The 18357-nt window shown below is 45.0% G+C and overlaps 1 long non-coding RNA gene across 1 annotated transcript in view; it reads right to left on the reverse strand.

The window, feature by feature from the left end:
• Positions 1-463: 463 nt before the first annotated feature.
• LOC136748862 (uncharacterized) overlaps positions 464-18357 on the reverse strand; it is a 34671-nt gene continuing 16777 nt past the window's right edge. The window contains exon 3 of the long non-coding RNA XR_010816637.1: positions 464-595. This is a non-coding gene — a long non-coding RNA (uncharacterized LOC136748862). The remainder of the gene's footprint in view (positions 596-18357) is intronic.

The following is an 18357-nucleotide window of genomic DNA, read 5'->3' on the forward strand; positions in this document are numbered from 1 at the left end:
TTTAAATATATTGGTGAGAACCAGATTTGAAGAGGGAATAAATGGGTTTTGATTCAGTGAATGGTTTGGTGAATGTTGTTTCAGGTTGCGTTTGATAAAAGTCACTCATCCAGTCATTAAGGACCAAATTGTTTTACTGAGGAATAAAAGGGATTCAAAAGTCAAAAATTGTATCAAATAAAATCTCTATCTCGCTCTGTCTTTTCCTCTCTTGCCAATCGCTTCAAAACACCCTCTCCAATTAGCAGGAGCCTAACGAAGGGAAATCTCAATTATTAATGAGAGACACATTGGGCAGACAGCTGCTCTGCAACACAACCTGTTAGGGTGGCAGTGTTCGCTTAACTTTAACCAGTGCCTCCCTGCGTCTTTCTGTGCCCACTGCCCCACCACTCAGTGTGTGCCCGTGGTTGGGGCTGTCAGTGTGCGGGTGAGTGGGCGGGTGGGGTGTGTACCTGTGGCCGGGGATGGCCCTTCACCAGGCACTGCAGCACCAAGGTGTCTCCCTCACGGATGGTGTAGATCCTCTCGCTGATGTTGTCGTCCTTCACCACACACGCCTGCCCAGAGTGAACGATCTGAGCATTCGCTGGGGCTGCAGAGAGGGACAGAGAGAGAACACTGCCTTAAAGACTGAGACAGATAGAGCAGATGAGAAATTGACAGACGGACAGACAGACAGACGGACAGTTGCAGAACTATGACTGCAAGATTGAGTTCCAGGACTGAGCTACAGAGAGCGCATTGCTAAAAAGCCTGCCATACACACTGCCAGACCTGAACATTTGCTGGAGCTGCAGCACATAGACAGGTTAACACAGACTCATACATCACACACACAATCACATCAATCACAAAGTGTGTGTGCGTGTGCGTGTGCGTGTGCGTGTGCGTGTCCGTGATGTGATTACTTTCGATCGCGGGGAGCAGTCCACAGCCGGCAAGTTAACGTCGCAGAGAAATTACACCAGATGTTAACTAGGGAATGGCTGCATAAATGGAGTTCTACACACTGTATAAATCAGGCCGTCGTTAGAGAGTTTATTGGCACATTACAGCGTGTCCCCAGGCCTCCCCGTGGACACACAGTGCCAGTAAGACTGTGACAGATGCTTCCCAGCCCCGTCTCTGCCAGCAGCCTCTGATCCACTCGCATGGGGGGGGGGGGTACCTCTATAGAACGCACATCCAAACTGTTATCAAGCAATACAGGCAACTTTGAAAAACTAAAAATTCAAATCAGAAACACCAACTCCTTTTATTTCCAGTGAGTTTATCACAAATGCCAGGACCCTTCATGAGGAACTGGCAGTCTGACTGAAGGTCCAGCTCTGTGTTAACACCCAGCTCACACAATCAACTCTCGTAATACTAAACTTCGCTAGAACTGCAGTTTAGCCCGATGTATTGCACCATTTCAGGTTCATTACTCTCTGTACGATCCCCATGTGGCATGAAAGGCTATTTAAGACACATCAGCCAATACACAGTCTGCCCATAAGAACCGTGTGACTTTAGCACAAAGAGTGACCTCAGTGACCAACTTTGGAATTCCATATAGGCCCTACTTTGTGTCCTTTCTTTCACCCTTCATTGCCCACGAATTTGGGATACTATTAAACTTTTAACCAGTATGTCAGCCTGAGTGCAAAAGTCATATCAGAAGCATGACTCACTCATTGCAGAACTCCAAACTCTTGGAAATGCAGTTCTGTCGCTTTAGTAAAGTCCTGTGTTCTTGGTGCGGGTGTTTAAAGATGGCCACCAGCGACACAGCAGGATATAAAGATGGCTGTGATGCCACATCAGCAAGGCAAGATGGCTACCGACCTCAGGGGTTCAGGGTCACGGAGGTCATAGTTCAAGAATGCTAAGCACTATATATTTGATGTTCTAGTGTGCTGTTAATTAGGAGAATATTAGCAGCAGACTGGTATGCTGGCTGTGTAATTATGTAATTAATTAATTGAAAAATAAATAATTATACTTAATAATCTTTAATATGTAAAAAGCATTTTGAAAACATGTGTTTGGTTATTAACACTTAAGATTAAGGGTGCAAATACCATGTATAAATGTTTTATAACTTGGAATATTTTACTAACATAATAACTGACATCTGCTACTGATAAACAGCATAATTTGTTAAAGAATAATAAAAAGTGATATTTGTATCATTATTATTATTATTATTATTATTATTATTATTATTATTATTATTTCGTTGTGTTGAAAAAGTGTTGTATCAGATCCTAAAATTAAGTGGAAAACTATATGCACCTGAAATAAGAGAAGAGAAGAGTGAGGCAAATATAGAGGAGAGGAAGGGGACAGATGGAAGAAGAGACAGAAGAGGAAGAAAGAGTCCAAAGACAGGAGGAGTGATATGAGACAAGAGATAGAAAAAAGAGAACAGACTGAGAGAGGGAGCAGGGAAGGAGAGAGATGCAGACAGGGACACAGGCCGTTAGGAGATAAGAAGAGAGGAAGAGAGACAGACAGAGAAGGAGATGGATTGTGGTGTCTCCGTGCTGAGCGGGGCGAGGCAGCTGCAGTGACGCAGCACAGATGAATGAAAGCGGAGAAGTTTGTTTTCTGATGAATTAAACCATCTTCCTTTTGCCGCGCCGGCACGCAGAAACATGGCTAATGGACTGGAACAGCACTTCAGCGAGCAAACGTAAAAAAAAAACACTAACAACTAATAGCCTCACTAAATAAATAAAAGGGAGCAGTTCTGTGACAGGGGCGGCACGGTCACGCAGCGTGACAGTCAGACTACCTCTCAGACTCAACGCCACGGCGCTACACTGCACTGCACACTGTGTTAGGAGCACAACTGCTTAGATACAGTATAAACTCTCCTACACACAGTCATTCAAGCCAGGGAAACAGTGTCGGGAGCCAGTAACCACCCAGGTGAAAAATTACTGTGGTACATACTGTGATAAAACATCCTAGTATTGTAGTAAATATTTTGGAATTTATTATATATTATGGTACTATCATAGATTACTATGGTAAGCATTATAATATACTATAGTTTACCATGGTATACATAATTATGTCCAGTTACACATGTACAGACAGATTTTGGGATGTGATTTTACCTGATACCCGGCGAGTATTGTTTTAAATCTCCCTCTCTCTCTCTTTTTCCATGTCTCCTTGCACACCTGTGAATCAGCCTGTGGAGCTCTCGGCATTATTTAGCAACAGTATTTCCCAGTGGATCTGCAGCCAGGCAGGCAGGCTGGTGCAGACATCTATATTATAGACACATTGTTTGTTTTGTGGCATTTCTGTTCTCGTTTTGTTTAGTTTTTCTCTCTTCTTCTACAGCGGCGAAAGGAAAGGTTGCGGGCCGGGCTGAGGGAGGGAGAGCGGGAGACGGGGGAACACAGAGAGGAGAGAGGGGAGAACAGAGGGAGGAGAGAGGACAGAGCAGAGGCAGGGGCGGTGTGTCTCTCCGCACCTCTGCTCTGCGGGAATAAATCACTCAGCGACAGCCCTCTGTATCTGGGGCTCGACGCAGCCCAGATTGGAACAAAAGTAGGTTTCCCATAGTGAGCCAGCGCTGGGGCCTACCTTCTATTTATAGAGCAGCACTAAAAAAAATGCTTGAACCTTCAATCAACCACAAGCTGAAGTAAAAGGAAGAGGAGGAGGAGGAGGAATCGATAGAGAGAGTCCCGCTACAGCTTCCTGTATTAAACACTGTGCTCAGCTCCAGAAGGTCACAGTGCTCTGTGTTGGTATTTCTTTTGATTTATACTGCATATTAAATCTGAAAAGAAGTTACTCACAGTTGTGCTAATGCAAACAGATCACCTGCGATTGCATGCCGCCTCTGAATATTTATTTATTCACCGCACGCTATTAACTTTCAGTCGCGCACCGTGAGATGCACAGCCTCCACAGAGCACACACACACTGATCACACAGTGCACACACACACACATACACACACACACATACACACACACACACACACACGCACACACACTGATCACACAGTGCACACACACACATACACACACACACGCACACACACTGATCACACAGTGCACACACACACACACACATACGCATGCACTCTCACACACGCTGACGTACACAGCACACGCACTCATCCAGTCCTCACCACGGCAGTCACGGTCATTAAAAAGTAAAACAAGATTAATCTGAACACAGAGTTTGAAACCAGACAGGGTTGCTGTCCCCTGCATCTCCACCGGGAGAGAGAGGGTTGAAGGGGTGCTGTTGAAGGCGGCTGGGGGGGAGCAGTGTTCATTGAAATGAAAAAATACAACCTTCTACAAAGCACTCAACCTCAGGTACAATCCATTACTGGCAGAAGCAATAACATAGTTAGTATAGTGGACGTCCAGTATAAAGTATATCCACAGAGTATGGGTCAGGTAGCAGTGTTTATCTCTGCTGTTGAGTTAGAACCACATTCCTCCTGTGAATTGAAGTCTCTCTCCTGGTTTTCTATCTCCTGTACACAACCATTGTGCTGGGATGCCCCCCAGTTTACGAGACACTAACAGTGTGTGACAGAATACAGCACGAGCAGCCAAGTACAGCTACAATTACAATTCGAACTCGCACATTGCCAAGACGCATAATACACTAACTCACAGTACGCAGACACTTACATGGAGGTGAATCCAGCGTGGCAATGCAAGCAGAAAACGCGCAAAAGGTCTGACAGATGTGTTTGCTAGTTAAGCTATTCATATGCTCTTGGGGGTTCTACACATTTACAGGGAAAGTCTACAAATTCAACCAACAAGTAGTGATGACAATTGTTGAATTAATATTGCGGTGTAGTGGGAAGGTGTTAGTTGTGTTCTTGTTTAGTGGTTTTCTTGCACTTTTTCTCCCGTTTGGATGTGTCACTGGGGGTTTGCAACCCAGTTAAGATGTTGCTGCTGTATGTTCCGTACCCAGGTGACTCCAGTAAAAACCCAGCTGTATAAAGGGCGACTTGTGGAAGCTGCTTTCGATCACAGTGTGAAATAAGTCATTTAAGAAGGTTTCAAGATCTCGTGCCTTGCCTGCTCTGTACCCTCCCCTGCCACCCCTGCACCCAAACAGCTTGCTCTGTGTATGTATGGGCGAGAGGCTACAGCACCGAACATTAATTTCCAGCAGGGCAGGAATTAACTAATCCAAACCGTATGAATAAATGGAAGATTCTAAATAATTGAGTCCTGTTTCAAAATGCATTGAAGAGAAAAAGGCTTTCGCATCAGTCACTGCGCTATAAAATGACATGCATGAGGCCTGGCCACTTCAATAGCACTGGCAACAGGTGAGTGTGTGTGTGTGTGTGTGTGTGTGTGTGTGTGTGTGTGTGTGTGTGTGTGTGTGTGTGTGTGTGTGTGTGTGCGTGTGTGTGTGTGTGTGTGTGCGTGTGTGTGTGTGCGTGTGTGCGTGTGTGTGTGTGACTGCTGTGTGACAGGAGACCACTGCTCTTAGAGTCAACAACAACTAATTCACACAAATGCAGATAGAATCCAGATTGAGGCGAGACTGACCCAGATCAAATCCGATGTGAATCCAACCTAATGTGTAAAAAAACTAAAACATATAGACATAATAGAGTGTGAATACAGACTGACTTCATAGACAAGCCTTTGGGATCTTATATTCTTCTGTATATAAAATGCAGGTCACAGAGGAACAAATGAATAAAATAACACAAACCCATACATCCACACACAAAATATACCAAAAACAAAAAAGACACACAAACTGAAGGAGAATTTCCCTGTGTGAACCTGGGGAACAGATGGTCTGGGCATCAACATTCACTGGCAGGAGGAATTTCCTTCAAAGAGCAGCCGCTGTGTTGCATAAACGAGTCTCACATGTTGTTAATCTGAAGCGAGTGTGAACTGGGGTGGAAACCGGTCCACACAGAAGCCGCACAGCGACCCACAATTCCTGCTCCACTCCGTGGCAGATGTGCACCAGTCTCTGGAATTTAGTGCCAGTCAGCCCTGTGCCATATTTCAGATTATTTTTGTATTGTTTTTTTTCAAATTGGTAACACTCTCAAATCAGCTCCTGCAGGGGCTGCACTGGCTCTCCATTCCAGTGAGAGACCTCTCAGTTATTTTGTTAACACAGTTATTTCTCACTCAGACAAATCCAAAACTTTACTGAAGTCTTTCACAGCTGATAGATTAAAATGTTGTTTCAAATCAAGGTGTGCTGCCCCACGACATAATTTGCAACTTGGGGAGAAGTCATGAGTTTACGGGGGGGGGAGGGAGACATGTCCCCTCTGCTTTGCATTTTAAGACAAAAAGGCAAACAGGATGTTAGGGTATATTGTCAAAAGTGTAGAATTTAAAACAAGGGCAGTGATGTTCAGACTGTGCAATGCACTAGTTAGAGCTCATCTGGATACTGTGGACAGTTCTGGGCTCCACACTTCAAGAAAGATATCGCTGCTCTAGAGGCAGTTCAGAGGAGAGCAACCAGACTTATTCCAGGTCTGAAGGGAATGTCCTACTGAGAGACTGAGGAACTGAACCTTTTCACCCTGGAACAGAGGAGACTACGTGGGGACTTGATCCAAGTCTTCAAAATCATGAAAGGCATCGACCACATCAAACCAGAGGAGCTTTTCCAGATCAGCAGGGACACACGCACAAATGGAAATTGGGCTTCAAGGCATTCAAGACAGAAAACAGGAGACACTTCTTCACACAGAGAGGCGTCACAATCTGGAACAAACTCTCCAGCGATGTGGTAGAAGCTGAAAGTTGGGAACATTCAGAAATAGACTGGATAGGATCCTTGGATCACTTAGTAATTAACGGACACCAAACGAGCACGATGGGTTGAATGGCCTCCTCTCGTTTGTAAACTTTCTTATGTTCTTATGTTCTTACTCGTCTGTTGAATCTGAAATCTAGCCCTGAGTCTTCACCCAGAGTCTCACCGCACCCTAACTCTAACCACAAGGCTTACTCTAATTCTGCTGCACAACCCATATGTTTTAAGCTCTGATAGCCTGCCGGTAACTCCGCTATATATCACCTTGCATTTTACTAAAGCTGCACACAACTTTCAACAGACGCAGCTTAACAAACGTCTATCAAATACATTAGCAAAGCATCACGTATCAATTATTAATCCATAGCCACAAGACTCAGCAATTTACTCCATGGGTAGCTGAGCATTGTAGAAAACACAATGAAGGAAGGAACACAAACAGCTGCTCTTAGTTACTGTTATTAATTTATATGGCAAACGCTTTCAACACAAAGCAAATTGCATAACAATCGGCATATGCAGTTGGGTTTTGATTTCACCCAAGGGTACCACAGCATTAAGTCACCCCCACTTTGATCCCACAATGCTCTGGGTGCAGCTCTGACCACTACTGCGCAATGCTGCACTGCTAACCGGAATCAGTAATATTATCTTATCAATCAAAGTATTGTGTGTGCTCGGTTTGACTCGTTCGTCTAAGAAAATTATAGTGTTGGACTGACTGCCACCAGACACTCTCTCTCTCTCTCTCTCTCTCTCTCTGCTTTTTTGATTACATTTCTGTTAAGAGAACAGGCGACACTATGGGTGCTTTTTTTCCCATCTTCTTATTTTTTTACTACTCAGTAAAGCACTACTAATTAATTTGCATTCAAATGACGATTCCCAATTGGTGCCGGGGAATTGATACACAAAGTACACCTAATGAAGTGGAATATCAGCTCACCGCATCTGTAACTCTGCTATGCGCTCCTATGTGTTTTATCAAAATGAATGTATTTTCTTGGCGCTGTCGGCACCGCGGTGTTGCTGCATTCTGTGTGGTTTAAGCTCCATTAGTTTAGTATAATTAATACGATTCAGGCATGTGAAATTTGAATGGAAATGTCACAACAAAACAATACAATGAAGCAGCATCCCTGCGGGTATTGATACAGTGCACTGAACCCAGAGGAGAGTCACTGGGTTACTCTCAGGCTCGCAGCATCACGGAGCACTGCCATTTTAAAATGAGCATCCATGACACAGCCCTGCAGTGTAGGTGGAGACTCTCACTAGTTTGGTTTTGTTTTCTGAGCAGGAGTGTCGGTGTGAGAAACATCACCGGCGACACACTCATACGGAAAAAAACAACTGCTAACTGCAATATATGCAGCTTGTATGTGACAGAATTCAAAAGTGGCGTGACAACAGATTTTTAGTTTCTAACCGCCGAATTGGGAATCCTTCTTGTTGTCCTTGGCAAAACACTGTACCAAGAACTGAAGAGTCAGGGGATCAGGAAAGTGTGAGATAAGGTGAGAAGTGTCTGGAATGGGGCTGTGCGGGGAGGAGTCAGTCTACCAGCTGGCCCTGCACCAGCTCTGGGAACATGCGTGTGTGTGTGCATGCATGCGTGTGTGTGTGCAGGCATGAGTGTGTGTGTGTGTGCATGCGATTGTTTGCACAGCAGTGCTATACCACCATAAATAACACTGTAGACACATCAGCACTTCACAAACAAACAAAAAACAACTCCCACTAGAAACCCTCTCCCCCTCTCTCCCTCTCTCCCTCTCCTCCAGCATTGCTCAGCGCCTGTAGCCCATTTCATCTCATTTTGACTTTAACAGCAACTTTCTTTTGCGTATAAACATCCTGATTTGTTCTTTAGTCTAGTCTAATAAAAGTCCCCTAATTCACAGTCAACCTAATTCAACATCTAATTGGCTCTGAAGGATCCCAGGGTACTTCTCTCGTACAGTTTGGCAAATCTCTTCAAAAACTTTTTTTTCTTGCTCTGTTTTTCTCTTTCCCTCTCTCTCTCTCTCTCAGACATGCTTTGAAAAATGTTCATCTGCCAAATACCCAAGCAGAAACAGCAACACAGTCTCCCTCCGTGAGGAATACACTGACAGAGAGATGGAAAGGCCTGGCAATGGAGGTCACGGACAGACTGTGCTAAATACCTGCAATTCATTCATGTGGAATTGCTCCATACATTTTCTAATTGTGTAACATGAGCATCTGGGTTTGTGGCCTCCTCTTGTTTGTGACCTTTCTGATGTTCTGATGTGTAAAAATGTCCCTAACTGTGACCATTTCTGTTACTACAGCCCAGTGCAAGGCTCTACTGTTTCTGTGCCAGAGTTTTCTGTTGATGCTTTGGCAGAGCTTGTCAGGTCACAACTAACACAGTGGGACACTACGACCCTGAGACACTGACACAGTGGGATATTGGGACTCTGGGACACTGGGATGCTGAGACATTAGACTCTGAGACACTGAGAGAAAGGGATGATGAGAAAGACACATTCTTGACAGGGGGCTGGAGCTGCTCACACAGAGCACAGAGGGAGGGCTCTCTTTCTATATCTCTCTCTTTCTTTGTGTGTCTCTCTCTCTCTCTCTTTGTCTCTGTCCCTGTACCTGTCTTCCTCACTTTCTCCATCCCATCTCTCTATATCTCTTCATCTCCCTCAATTTCTCTTCCTCTCCATCTCTCTCTCTCCTCTTCAGTGTCCCACTCCTCCATGGCGCTATGCAGCCCACACATGCTAATTAACAGAGGGTTCTGCTAATTGCAGCTCTTGGCACCTCACTCCAGAGATCCTGCTGTACGCCGCACACAGCTGCAGCCCAGCAAGCAAACTGAGAATAGTTAGATAATCAGACCATAGTAAGAGGCCATATTCCTCCTCATTCTCTATTACTAGATACAGCAACTTAATGATCAGAGAAGCACAGCCAGCGCAGAGTTTGAAAGGTCCCCAGGACCAAATGTGACCATAAAAGTTTATAAAAGGAGGAACTTCTGTACACAGAGGGTGGTGGGTGTCTGGAGCAAGGTATCAAGCCATGTCATTGAATCAGAATAGTAAGCATCGACTGGGTGAAATCCAGATTAAACCAGTTAGTTATAATCAGTCCAACAAAGTGAACTAGATGGGCTAAGAGCCCTGCACTCTTTTGTTGTTTCTTAAGTTCCTTTCTTCTTGTGCTCACTTTATGAGCACCAACACGTTTACCTCTCCCTCCCTCTCTCTCTTCCTCAAACTAGTCCCTCTCTAAGCGTGCTCTATATCACACCAGGAGTTAAGCAGCAGCTCTTCAGGTGACAGAGACAGAGAGGAAAGGGTTGGGGGGGGCAGTGTTTTCTCCAGGTCCCCCCCTCTCTCTGTGCTCCTCTCGCCTGCCTGTCACTCCGCCTCAGCGGGAGTTATTAAATTGATATAAACAGCAGGGCTGCTCCGTGCTGCCCACACTGATTACATTAAAACAGGATCTGCCTGCAACAAGGTCAAGGAAAACAATATCTCTGGCAGCGCTGGAGTCTCCCCCTGTGTGAGTGTTTACAGTGAGAGCGACTGCAGCAGGAGCCGAGCCTCTCGTCTGAACGCTGAACACAGCGCAGCCAGGCGTTCCTCTGATCTCCTGCCTGGAGCCACACAGCACAGAGGGACTGGCACATGTTATTTAATATTATTATTATTAATAATATTGCTATTATTGTTATGTTCATTTGTTTAGCAAATGTCTGTATCAAATGCAGGGTTCAAACCTCATGTTTTGGTACTGGGTTTAGTTTTTTGGGGTACTCTAGTGTCTCCTGTGTGGATTGGCCCTCTTTGAGGTGCTGAGACAGGGGGTTCAAGTCACACTGATGCCAGCAGAACTGACCCCCATTCACACCCACTGACTGCTCTGCCACGCTCTTTGAGCCATGGCAGCCCAGCCCAGCTCACTCTCCATCAATATTACATTGAGGCATTTTACACTAAGAATGAGGTGCAGCACTAACACTGCACTCCTCCCTGATAACTGCAGTGTACCATGGTAAAAGCACAGGGCAGTGCGGTTTAGCACAGTGAGATCAGGTTCAAGCAGGGAGAGACTTACGTCATTCTGTAGGAACGCACTATTTCACATTCAATGTTTTGCAGTGCAGCGGAAACATTTACACTTTTCTTCGTCACCTTAGAGACAGGTAGCTGAGGTCTGCTAATTGTGTGACAATCTTACCTGAGTGTTTGAAATCTAAGAGACTGTTTTAAGAATCCAAATGTGTGTGTGTTTTGTGATTACACCAGAGCCTTCTTTCATATGTTAAGAAAGTTTATCAAAGGGCAAATTTCAGTGAACCAGTTAACCTACAAGACTGCCATCACCCAGATAATGGTATAGCACAGAGAGGTGTGGTATATATAGTCAACCATGATAAACAGCATGCTTTGATATAAACATGGGGAAAAACTGCCGAATTACTGTGAAAATATACTGTGGGAATCTTTCCTAAGGGACGAGTTAAGGAAACATGGTAACTGTTCACATTCTGGGTGTCTTCTGAAAAGTCTAGCACTCTTTTAGAGGGCATGGTGGGACATGTCTGAACTGAAACAAATCAAACTGAAATGAGTTACAGCACCGCAAAGGTATAAGACCTGCAAGCCCCCACACAAACCCTGCCACCCCCACCACCCATGACCCCAACCCGGCCACACACAAATGAACCTGCTCCGCTCCTTTTCCATGACCATAATTAGATGTAGAGGGCATAGTGGGATCCCTCTCGAGGACAGACACAGACATGGCTGCTGGGTCTCCAACACCAAAGCCTCCGTGGGGCCCCAGATATGCACTCTGGGTCACTCTGAAATCAACACCTCCGGCTGCAAGATGTGAAGAAGGACAGGACTGATATAGTTAGCGTGTTTTAGGCTGATAATAAACTGGGAAGCAGGACGGCGATCTGAGATAGTGATCGCGAGACAGACAACCCCCCCCCCACTTCACTTCACACAGACACTCCCTGATGGATTCCGACAAGAGCTCCTGTCAGCCAGCTCCTCCAGTCCGCACGGCCGCTCCCCGTGTAATAGACACTGGAGTGTGTTTGTAAGTAGTGCATATTAACAAGCAATAAAATACACGGGTCAAAGCCCAATTCCGAGCAATTACCGCCAGGAAAATAAGGCTGGGAGTCGGAATACATTACTGCAATAAATTGCATCTGGCTGCGGGGCCGCCCGGCGGAGCGAGGATTTATATGAGCTGCACACGCGGTGCCATTAGGGGAGCAATTTCAGCTCTGGCAGTAATAGCAGGGGACTGGGGCTGGCCCCCCGCACGGGACTCGGCAGACGCTCAGTTCCGCAATGAGAAACCAAATTGGCAATCACAGTCCGGCTGCATAATGAGGACAGGACCCTGTGCGGCCCAGGGCATGTGAAAGGACCTGTGTGACAGTCTCTATGTCTCTCTGACTGACAGCCCATCTAATAGTATGTTTGTCTCTCTGTCTGTGTGAGAGATACACGACAACAAGACCAAGACTGTGCTGACATCACATGACCTCACTGTGAGAAAAGGGTAGAGAGATCTGAAGGCAAGGTAGATGGAATGAAAGCAGTCCAATAAATCCTTCATTAATGTGCGAAGAGAGTCTTTTTTATTACAGACAGTGGAGCACTCCACAAAAGAACTAAATAATAAATAGTCTAGTCATAAAAAATGCACTTCCTCTGAATTAGAGATATTTAAATCAATATCAATGTCCGCATCTGTAAAGTGACATAGTGACCACACCCATAACTACCACCTCTCTTTTACTAACCTGTTCATGTTTCTTAAACTATAAGTTTTTACCCCCAGAACTAAAACCACGCCCATAATCAATCTCTGACTTACGCACATTGGGCTTAGTATGTAGCTGTTCCTTCTCTACAGGATATCCCCGATAGCTCTTCCAGGCTGCCATGTACGCCTCCACAAACTCTGCTGCTTCTTGGGATGTTTTCAGACTGCGTTTTTTAACCCAGACCTTCATCTCTGGGCTTAGAATTCAAAGAAACTGTTCAAGAAATATGATGTCCCCCATCTCCTCTTTAGTCCGCTCCTGCTGCTTCATCCATTTCTCAAAAAGTTCATTCAGGCAGGCCTGCAGCTCCTGAGGAGTCTCTCCTTCGAGCACTCGTGTTGCACAAAACCTCTAGGTATGATTCTGCTCGTATTTCATACTTTCTTAAAACGGCTGCTTTCACACACTCATAATTCAAAGTGTCATTCAGGTCCATGGCAACATAGGCAGCTCGTGTCCTGCCCATCAAAAGAGGAACTAAATGTAAGGCCCAAGTTGTCAAATAATGTTCAATGTCCTCATCGTCATTGAAAGGCAACATTTTTGTGTCCTTCCAACTTGTCTGGATAACGCTTTCCTGGGACACTGAGGTAGGACTAGGAGCTGATAAGTTAGTGCTCGCTAGGTCCTGCTGGTCCTCCTTGCTCCTCTTCACTTCCTCCTGGAACAGGCTGAACTGGTGATGAAGCATCTTCCAGCGTTGCTCCTGCCGTTGCACCTCAGTATCCATCTGGTCTTCCCTCACATGCTGAAGCCGCATAATGCTGTGTAACACGTCTCTCAGCTCTGCTGTGCTGTCGCCCCCCCAAAGTCCTTCATCTTCCTGCTCGGTCAGATTTTCACTGTCTTCATCCGCTTTCTCTCCACGTTGATGTTTAGGAGGCATACTTCTATAAACTACTTCACACTGCAGCCACTGGTTCCCACCGCTGCCACCAGATGTGAGAAAAAGGGTAGAGAGATCTGAAAGCAAGGTGGATGGAATAAAAGCAGTCCAATAAATCCTTCATTAATGTCTTCTTATTACAAACAGTGCAGCACTCCACACAAGAAGATGAACGCAGTAGAAAACCACAACTAAATAATAAATAGTCTAGTCATAAAAAATGCAGTTCCTCTGAATTAGAGATATTTAAAAAGATCGATATCCGCATTTATATAAAGTGACATAGTGCATATGTTCTACTCCCCAGGTTAAAACCTTTTTAACGAGATTTGGGCAGAAATAGAATACTTCAGGGCTCAAAGCAGCCACCATGTCAAGCTCTGACATCCAACTAGACTACCCCCATTTAGTACAGACCCAGCTTTATAAACTTGGTGCGAGCAGGTCCTCCCACTTTGGGTTCACCATCACTCATCCCAAAAACAGAGGGGATTCAAAATAAACATACAATCAAACACTTTAAATAAAGTTCTCACAATGAATTTTCAACAAATACATATTTATCCTAAATCACCACATCTCTATTAATACTTTAAACACAGAAAATAAAACCTTAGTCTGGTTATGTAGGTGATGGTTCCTTCCTATACCTTCTTAAGTGTGTCTAGTGCGCCGCCTGCCTGTCCTACAGGGTGACGTCACACAGCTGCCATGACAAGCACTGACACACACACACACACTGCATAACGTTTACTTCAATACACAAACAAATGCATGTAATTACTTTACACCAGTTAGCACTGGAAAAATACACAGCAATATTAACATTGTATTCAAACCAAGGAATCACTGAACCTTAAATAACATTTCACCATACGTTCACACTCCCCCTCGAACTGCAATCCCCACTCTCCCTCTGCATTCAACTTCAAGAACGAGCAGAGCACCTCCACGGAGCAATGACAACAGATATGAACTGGATGTGTATATGTATAGAAAACTGTTACAGATGTACAGCTAAATCAACCTTTTCCCTTTTCCCCCTCGCTATGCCGCTGTAGATCTTCCTCGAATTATTATTATTCAAATGCAGATCATTAAAGCCGCATTTGTGAGGAGCGCAATACCCGCATCATCACATTCACAACCCCACTAAAACCCAACACCTTTAATAACTATGAACAAATACTACTTATTTATTTTTAAACTTTTCCATGGCCTCTAACATTTCTGTTACCTGATTGTTTTCTTTAGCTGCCGTATTACCGCTGGGAAAAAGCCCAGCTACCGAACTGACTGCCGAGTGAGTCAGAGTGAGTACAATTAAAAGAAGAACAAGAAGATACTGTTTATTAAAGTCTCTGAGGGTTTACTGACATAGCACAGCCCTTTACCTGTTTCTCCTCTTACACCCCCCACCCCCACGTCTCCCTTGTGAAAGATTTTTAACCTCAGTGGGGCCAACTGGTTTCTTAACGGTGAAATGAGCTCTACAATGTAGAGGTAGAAAGTGCAGTATTGTGAGTCCAATCACAGCGCCCTGCTCATGGCTGTACTGTACTCATCCAGGCAGGTGAACATCTGCACATTTCTAAGGAATAAAGATAGATAAATAAATACAATAAAATAAAAGGGTTATTTTGTCACTCAGAGGGGAAACTGAACGGCTGTGTAAAAGTCCTTGAACTCGCTTCAGAAAGGCAGTGAACTATAGAGAGGGTGATAAGGAGGAGACAGAGAAATGCTGACAGCCCCCCCCCTCTCTCTTTCTTATTCTCTCTCTATATCTTTGTCTGCTCTGTTCCCCGACGATGTGTGGGGCAAGGTGACTGCACACTGCACCCTCTGAGAGACAGACAGACAGACAGAGCCCTGGTGACAGTGCTGCTCTCTGCTTCCTACTATCTCTCTCTCTCTCTCTCTCTCTCTCTCTCTCTCCTGTACTGAGAGATATCTTGGCCCGATAAGTCACTATAGAAATCAGAGCCACTGCTGCTTCTGTCACTGCCAGACACTCTAACAGCACAGCCCTGCCCTGAGAGACACTCAGACCGGGACAGACAGATAGACACAGTGATTGACAGTCAGGCCATCCGACAGGCAGCAGCACAGAGTAACAGTCACAGGCAGTCATACACACAGGGTGGCAGTGAGACAGGCACAGCGGGCATGTGATGTGTGGGTGCAGGTGTATTGTGCAGGGTTCAGAGGTCGGGGTTCAGAGGTTGTGTTTGTGTTGCCCTACTTTCTCTTTTCTTTCCCTTTGCAAAATGGCCCTGGTTGTCACAAGCACCCCAAAGAATTCTGAAAGAGCTTTGCAAAACAAATAAATAAAAAGAGAACTCAGATACGGCATAGCACAGGGGACAAACAGAATGACGGCATCTTCTGTGCTTTCAGTTGCCTTTTGTGTTCTCAGCAGAAGGAGGCAAAAAAAAGATAAGAGGCAGTCAGGGAGGGGAGCATGTTCAGTGTGTGTGTGTGCGTGTGTGTGTGTGTGTGTGTGTGTGTGTGTGTGTGTTTACCTAGCATCATCAAAGGGGCAAAACATTGGGTGGCAATGTGTTCAGTAGCTCAGTGTCAGTGTCTACTTGGGCTGCAGTGTGTTCAGTAGCTCATTGTTACACAGCTGGGCTGCAGTGGGCTTGAAAAGTTTTGAAAAATGTCTTCTGATGTACAGTGAGAATGTAAGGGAGAGCGTGCCGAACAGGAGAATGAGCAGCACGGCTCCCCAGAGTTAGGCTCTGGACCTACATCAAAGTTCAAAAAGCACAACAAGACTGCTCCCTCTTTTCACAGCTTCCACACACACACTGAACCACAGAAACCCAGCAGGGGCACCACCAGCACACCAGCGCTGCAGCAGGACTCCCGGGCACTCAACTGCATCAATTATTGAAGGTGCGTTTTATTGCAGACACAAAGAACTCGGAGCAAGCGAGCATAAACACAGAGTTTGTCCCGCCAGCAGGCAGAGATAAAGGAGAGAGGGAGCGGGAGAGAGAGAGGGATGTTCAAACACAGAGTGGGAAAGTCTCAGGGAAATCAGCCAAAAGAAAGGAAAATAAACTCAACTCCTGCTCCTTCCTTCCTATTTAGACAGTGTCTTTTCAAGCCCACTGCAGCCCAGCTGTGTAACAATGAGCTACTGAACACACTGCAGCCCAAGTAGACACTGACACTGAGCTACTGAACACATAACACACGGCCAAGTGTGGAGAGAGACAGAGACAAGGAGTGAGAGATACAGAGACAGAGAGAAAGACAAATAGAGGGTGAGAAATGAAAATATGTATGCCTATAAATCCTGACTGCTGATTGCCTATCAAAGTCAATGAAATAGAATGAATGGCATTCTGGGTGTTTCACTATTGTTGTCACTGGGTTCTGTGGTGTTTCTGTGGTCAATTGATTATAAATTAATAATTACGTATCACAATGTAATTATGTATCACGTAATTGGTATCACAATGAACCATTGTCCAGAGTTTGGTATGTGTAGCACAAGAACTGTCAGAGGAGTGGAGGAGTGAGTGATTATTGCATGATAGAGAATGCAAGAGAATGATATACTATCTGGACAGTCTTTACCATGATTTTGCTTTGCTCTCCTACACTTGAATGGGTTTTACCTCTCTCACTGTCTCTATGCTGTCCTCTAATGCTGCTCCCCTTTCATTTAGTTCCCAGTATGTTAACACAATTCCTCTGACCATTACTCACAGCTTGTGAATAGACTGCACTGTGTGGGGAAGTGTACAGGAGGGGAAGTCAGGGAAGCTGGGAGAAGCAACAAGGAGGTTAGAAAAAAAGGTTGATATTAAATCTGATTCCAGGTTATTATCAGTAACACAGTAGAAAGTCCAGATTATGTACATGCTGACAGCACAGCCCGGTATTTAAAGCATGACCTTCCACCTTGAAACCTGAAGGTGTCAGACCTCACAAACTAAGCAGAACTGGGCCTTGCAGTTACACATAGATGGGGAAATCAAGGTGCTGCTACTGGAAGTAGGGACACAGTAGTCTAATGCTGGTTATTGGCAGGCAGATGGGTAACTCTTTCAGTCCCCATTACCCTCGTCCACTCTGCTTTGAATGAGAACCTAGCTTTTGTAGTTGGAGGCCTAACCAGCAATATATATGTATCTGCAATGTATGCAGGGCGAATGTCAATTCCTATGCTTGTGCTGTGGAGACTGGGAATAAACAGCAGCCCTTATTAGCCGCTCTCCCCCAAAGAGGATTAGCTGTTTACCTTTATAAAACAGGTCTATTCACAATGATCTCAGGCTGAATAAGGCAAATCCTACTATAAACATGTTTTGGTGAATGCACACAAGCCAACTTGCAGGGACCAGCTATGTGTCAATTTCCTTATTCTTGCTATAATCTTTTTTTTTTAAAACATATCCTAATATTGTTGGTATTGGGCTGACACCTATTGAAGCACTACCATCTTGTCTGGTGTGATGTCCATCAACATGACGAATAACTCAGACAGGCATTGTTAGATGGATTGATGGATTTTTTCATTTTATTTTTAAGCTCGATGTAGATTGATAGTGTAGATTGGTGCCCTTTGCAAGAACTCAGTCGAAAATCAGGTGCTACTCTGTGTATAATGGCACTGGAATCATGGACGCTTATATAACTGTGCCAGATCCCCTGCAGACAGGTCGCTCCGCATGACAACAGAAGACATTCATCACCCACTTGTTTTGCTCCCTTTCCCAGAGAGACGGCATGAGTGAGTGTTGTGTGTTTACAAACGAGACAAGACGAGATTACAGCCTTGACCGTGACCAGGCCACGGACGGCACCTGCGCCTGCCTATGTT

Source organism: Amia ocellicauda, chromosome 1 (assembly GCF_036373705.1).
Source record: "Amia ocellicauda isolate fAmiCal2 chromosome 1, fAmiCal2.hap1, whole genome shotgun sequence".
Classification (NCBI taxonomy): domain Eukaryota; kingdom Metazoa; phylum Chordata; class Actinopteri; order Amiiformes; family Amiidae; genus Amia; species Amia ocellicauda.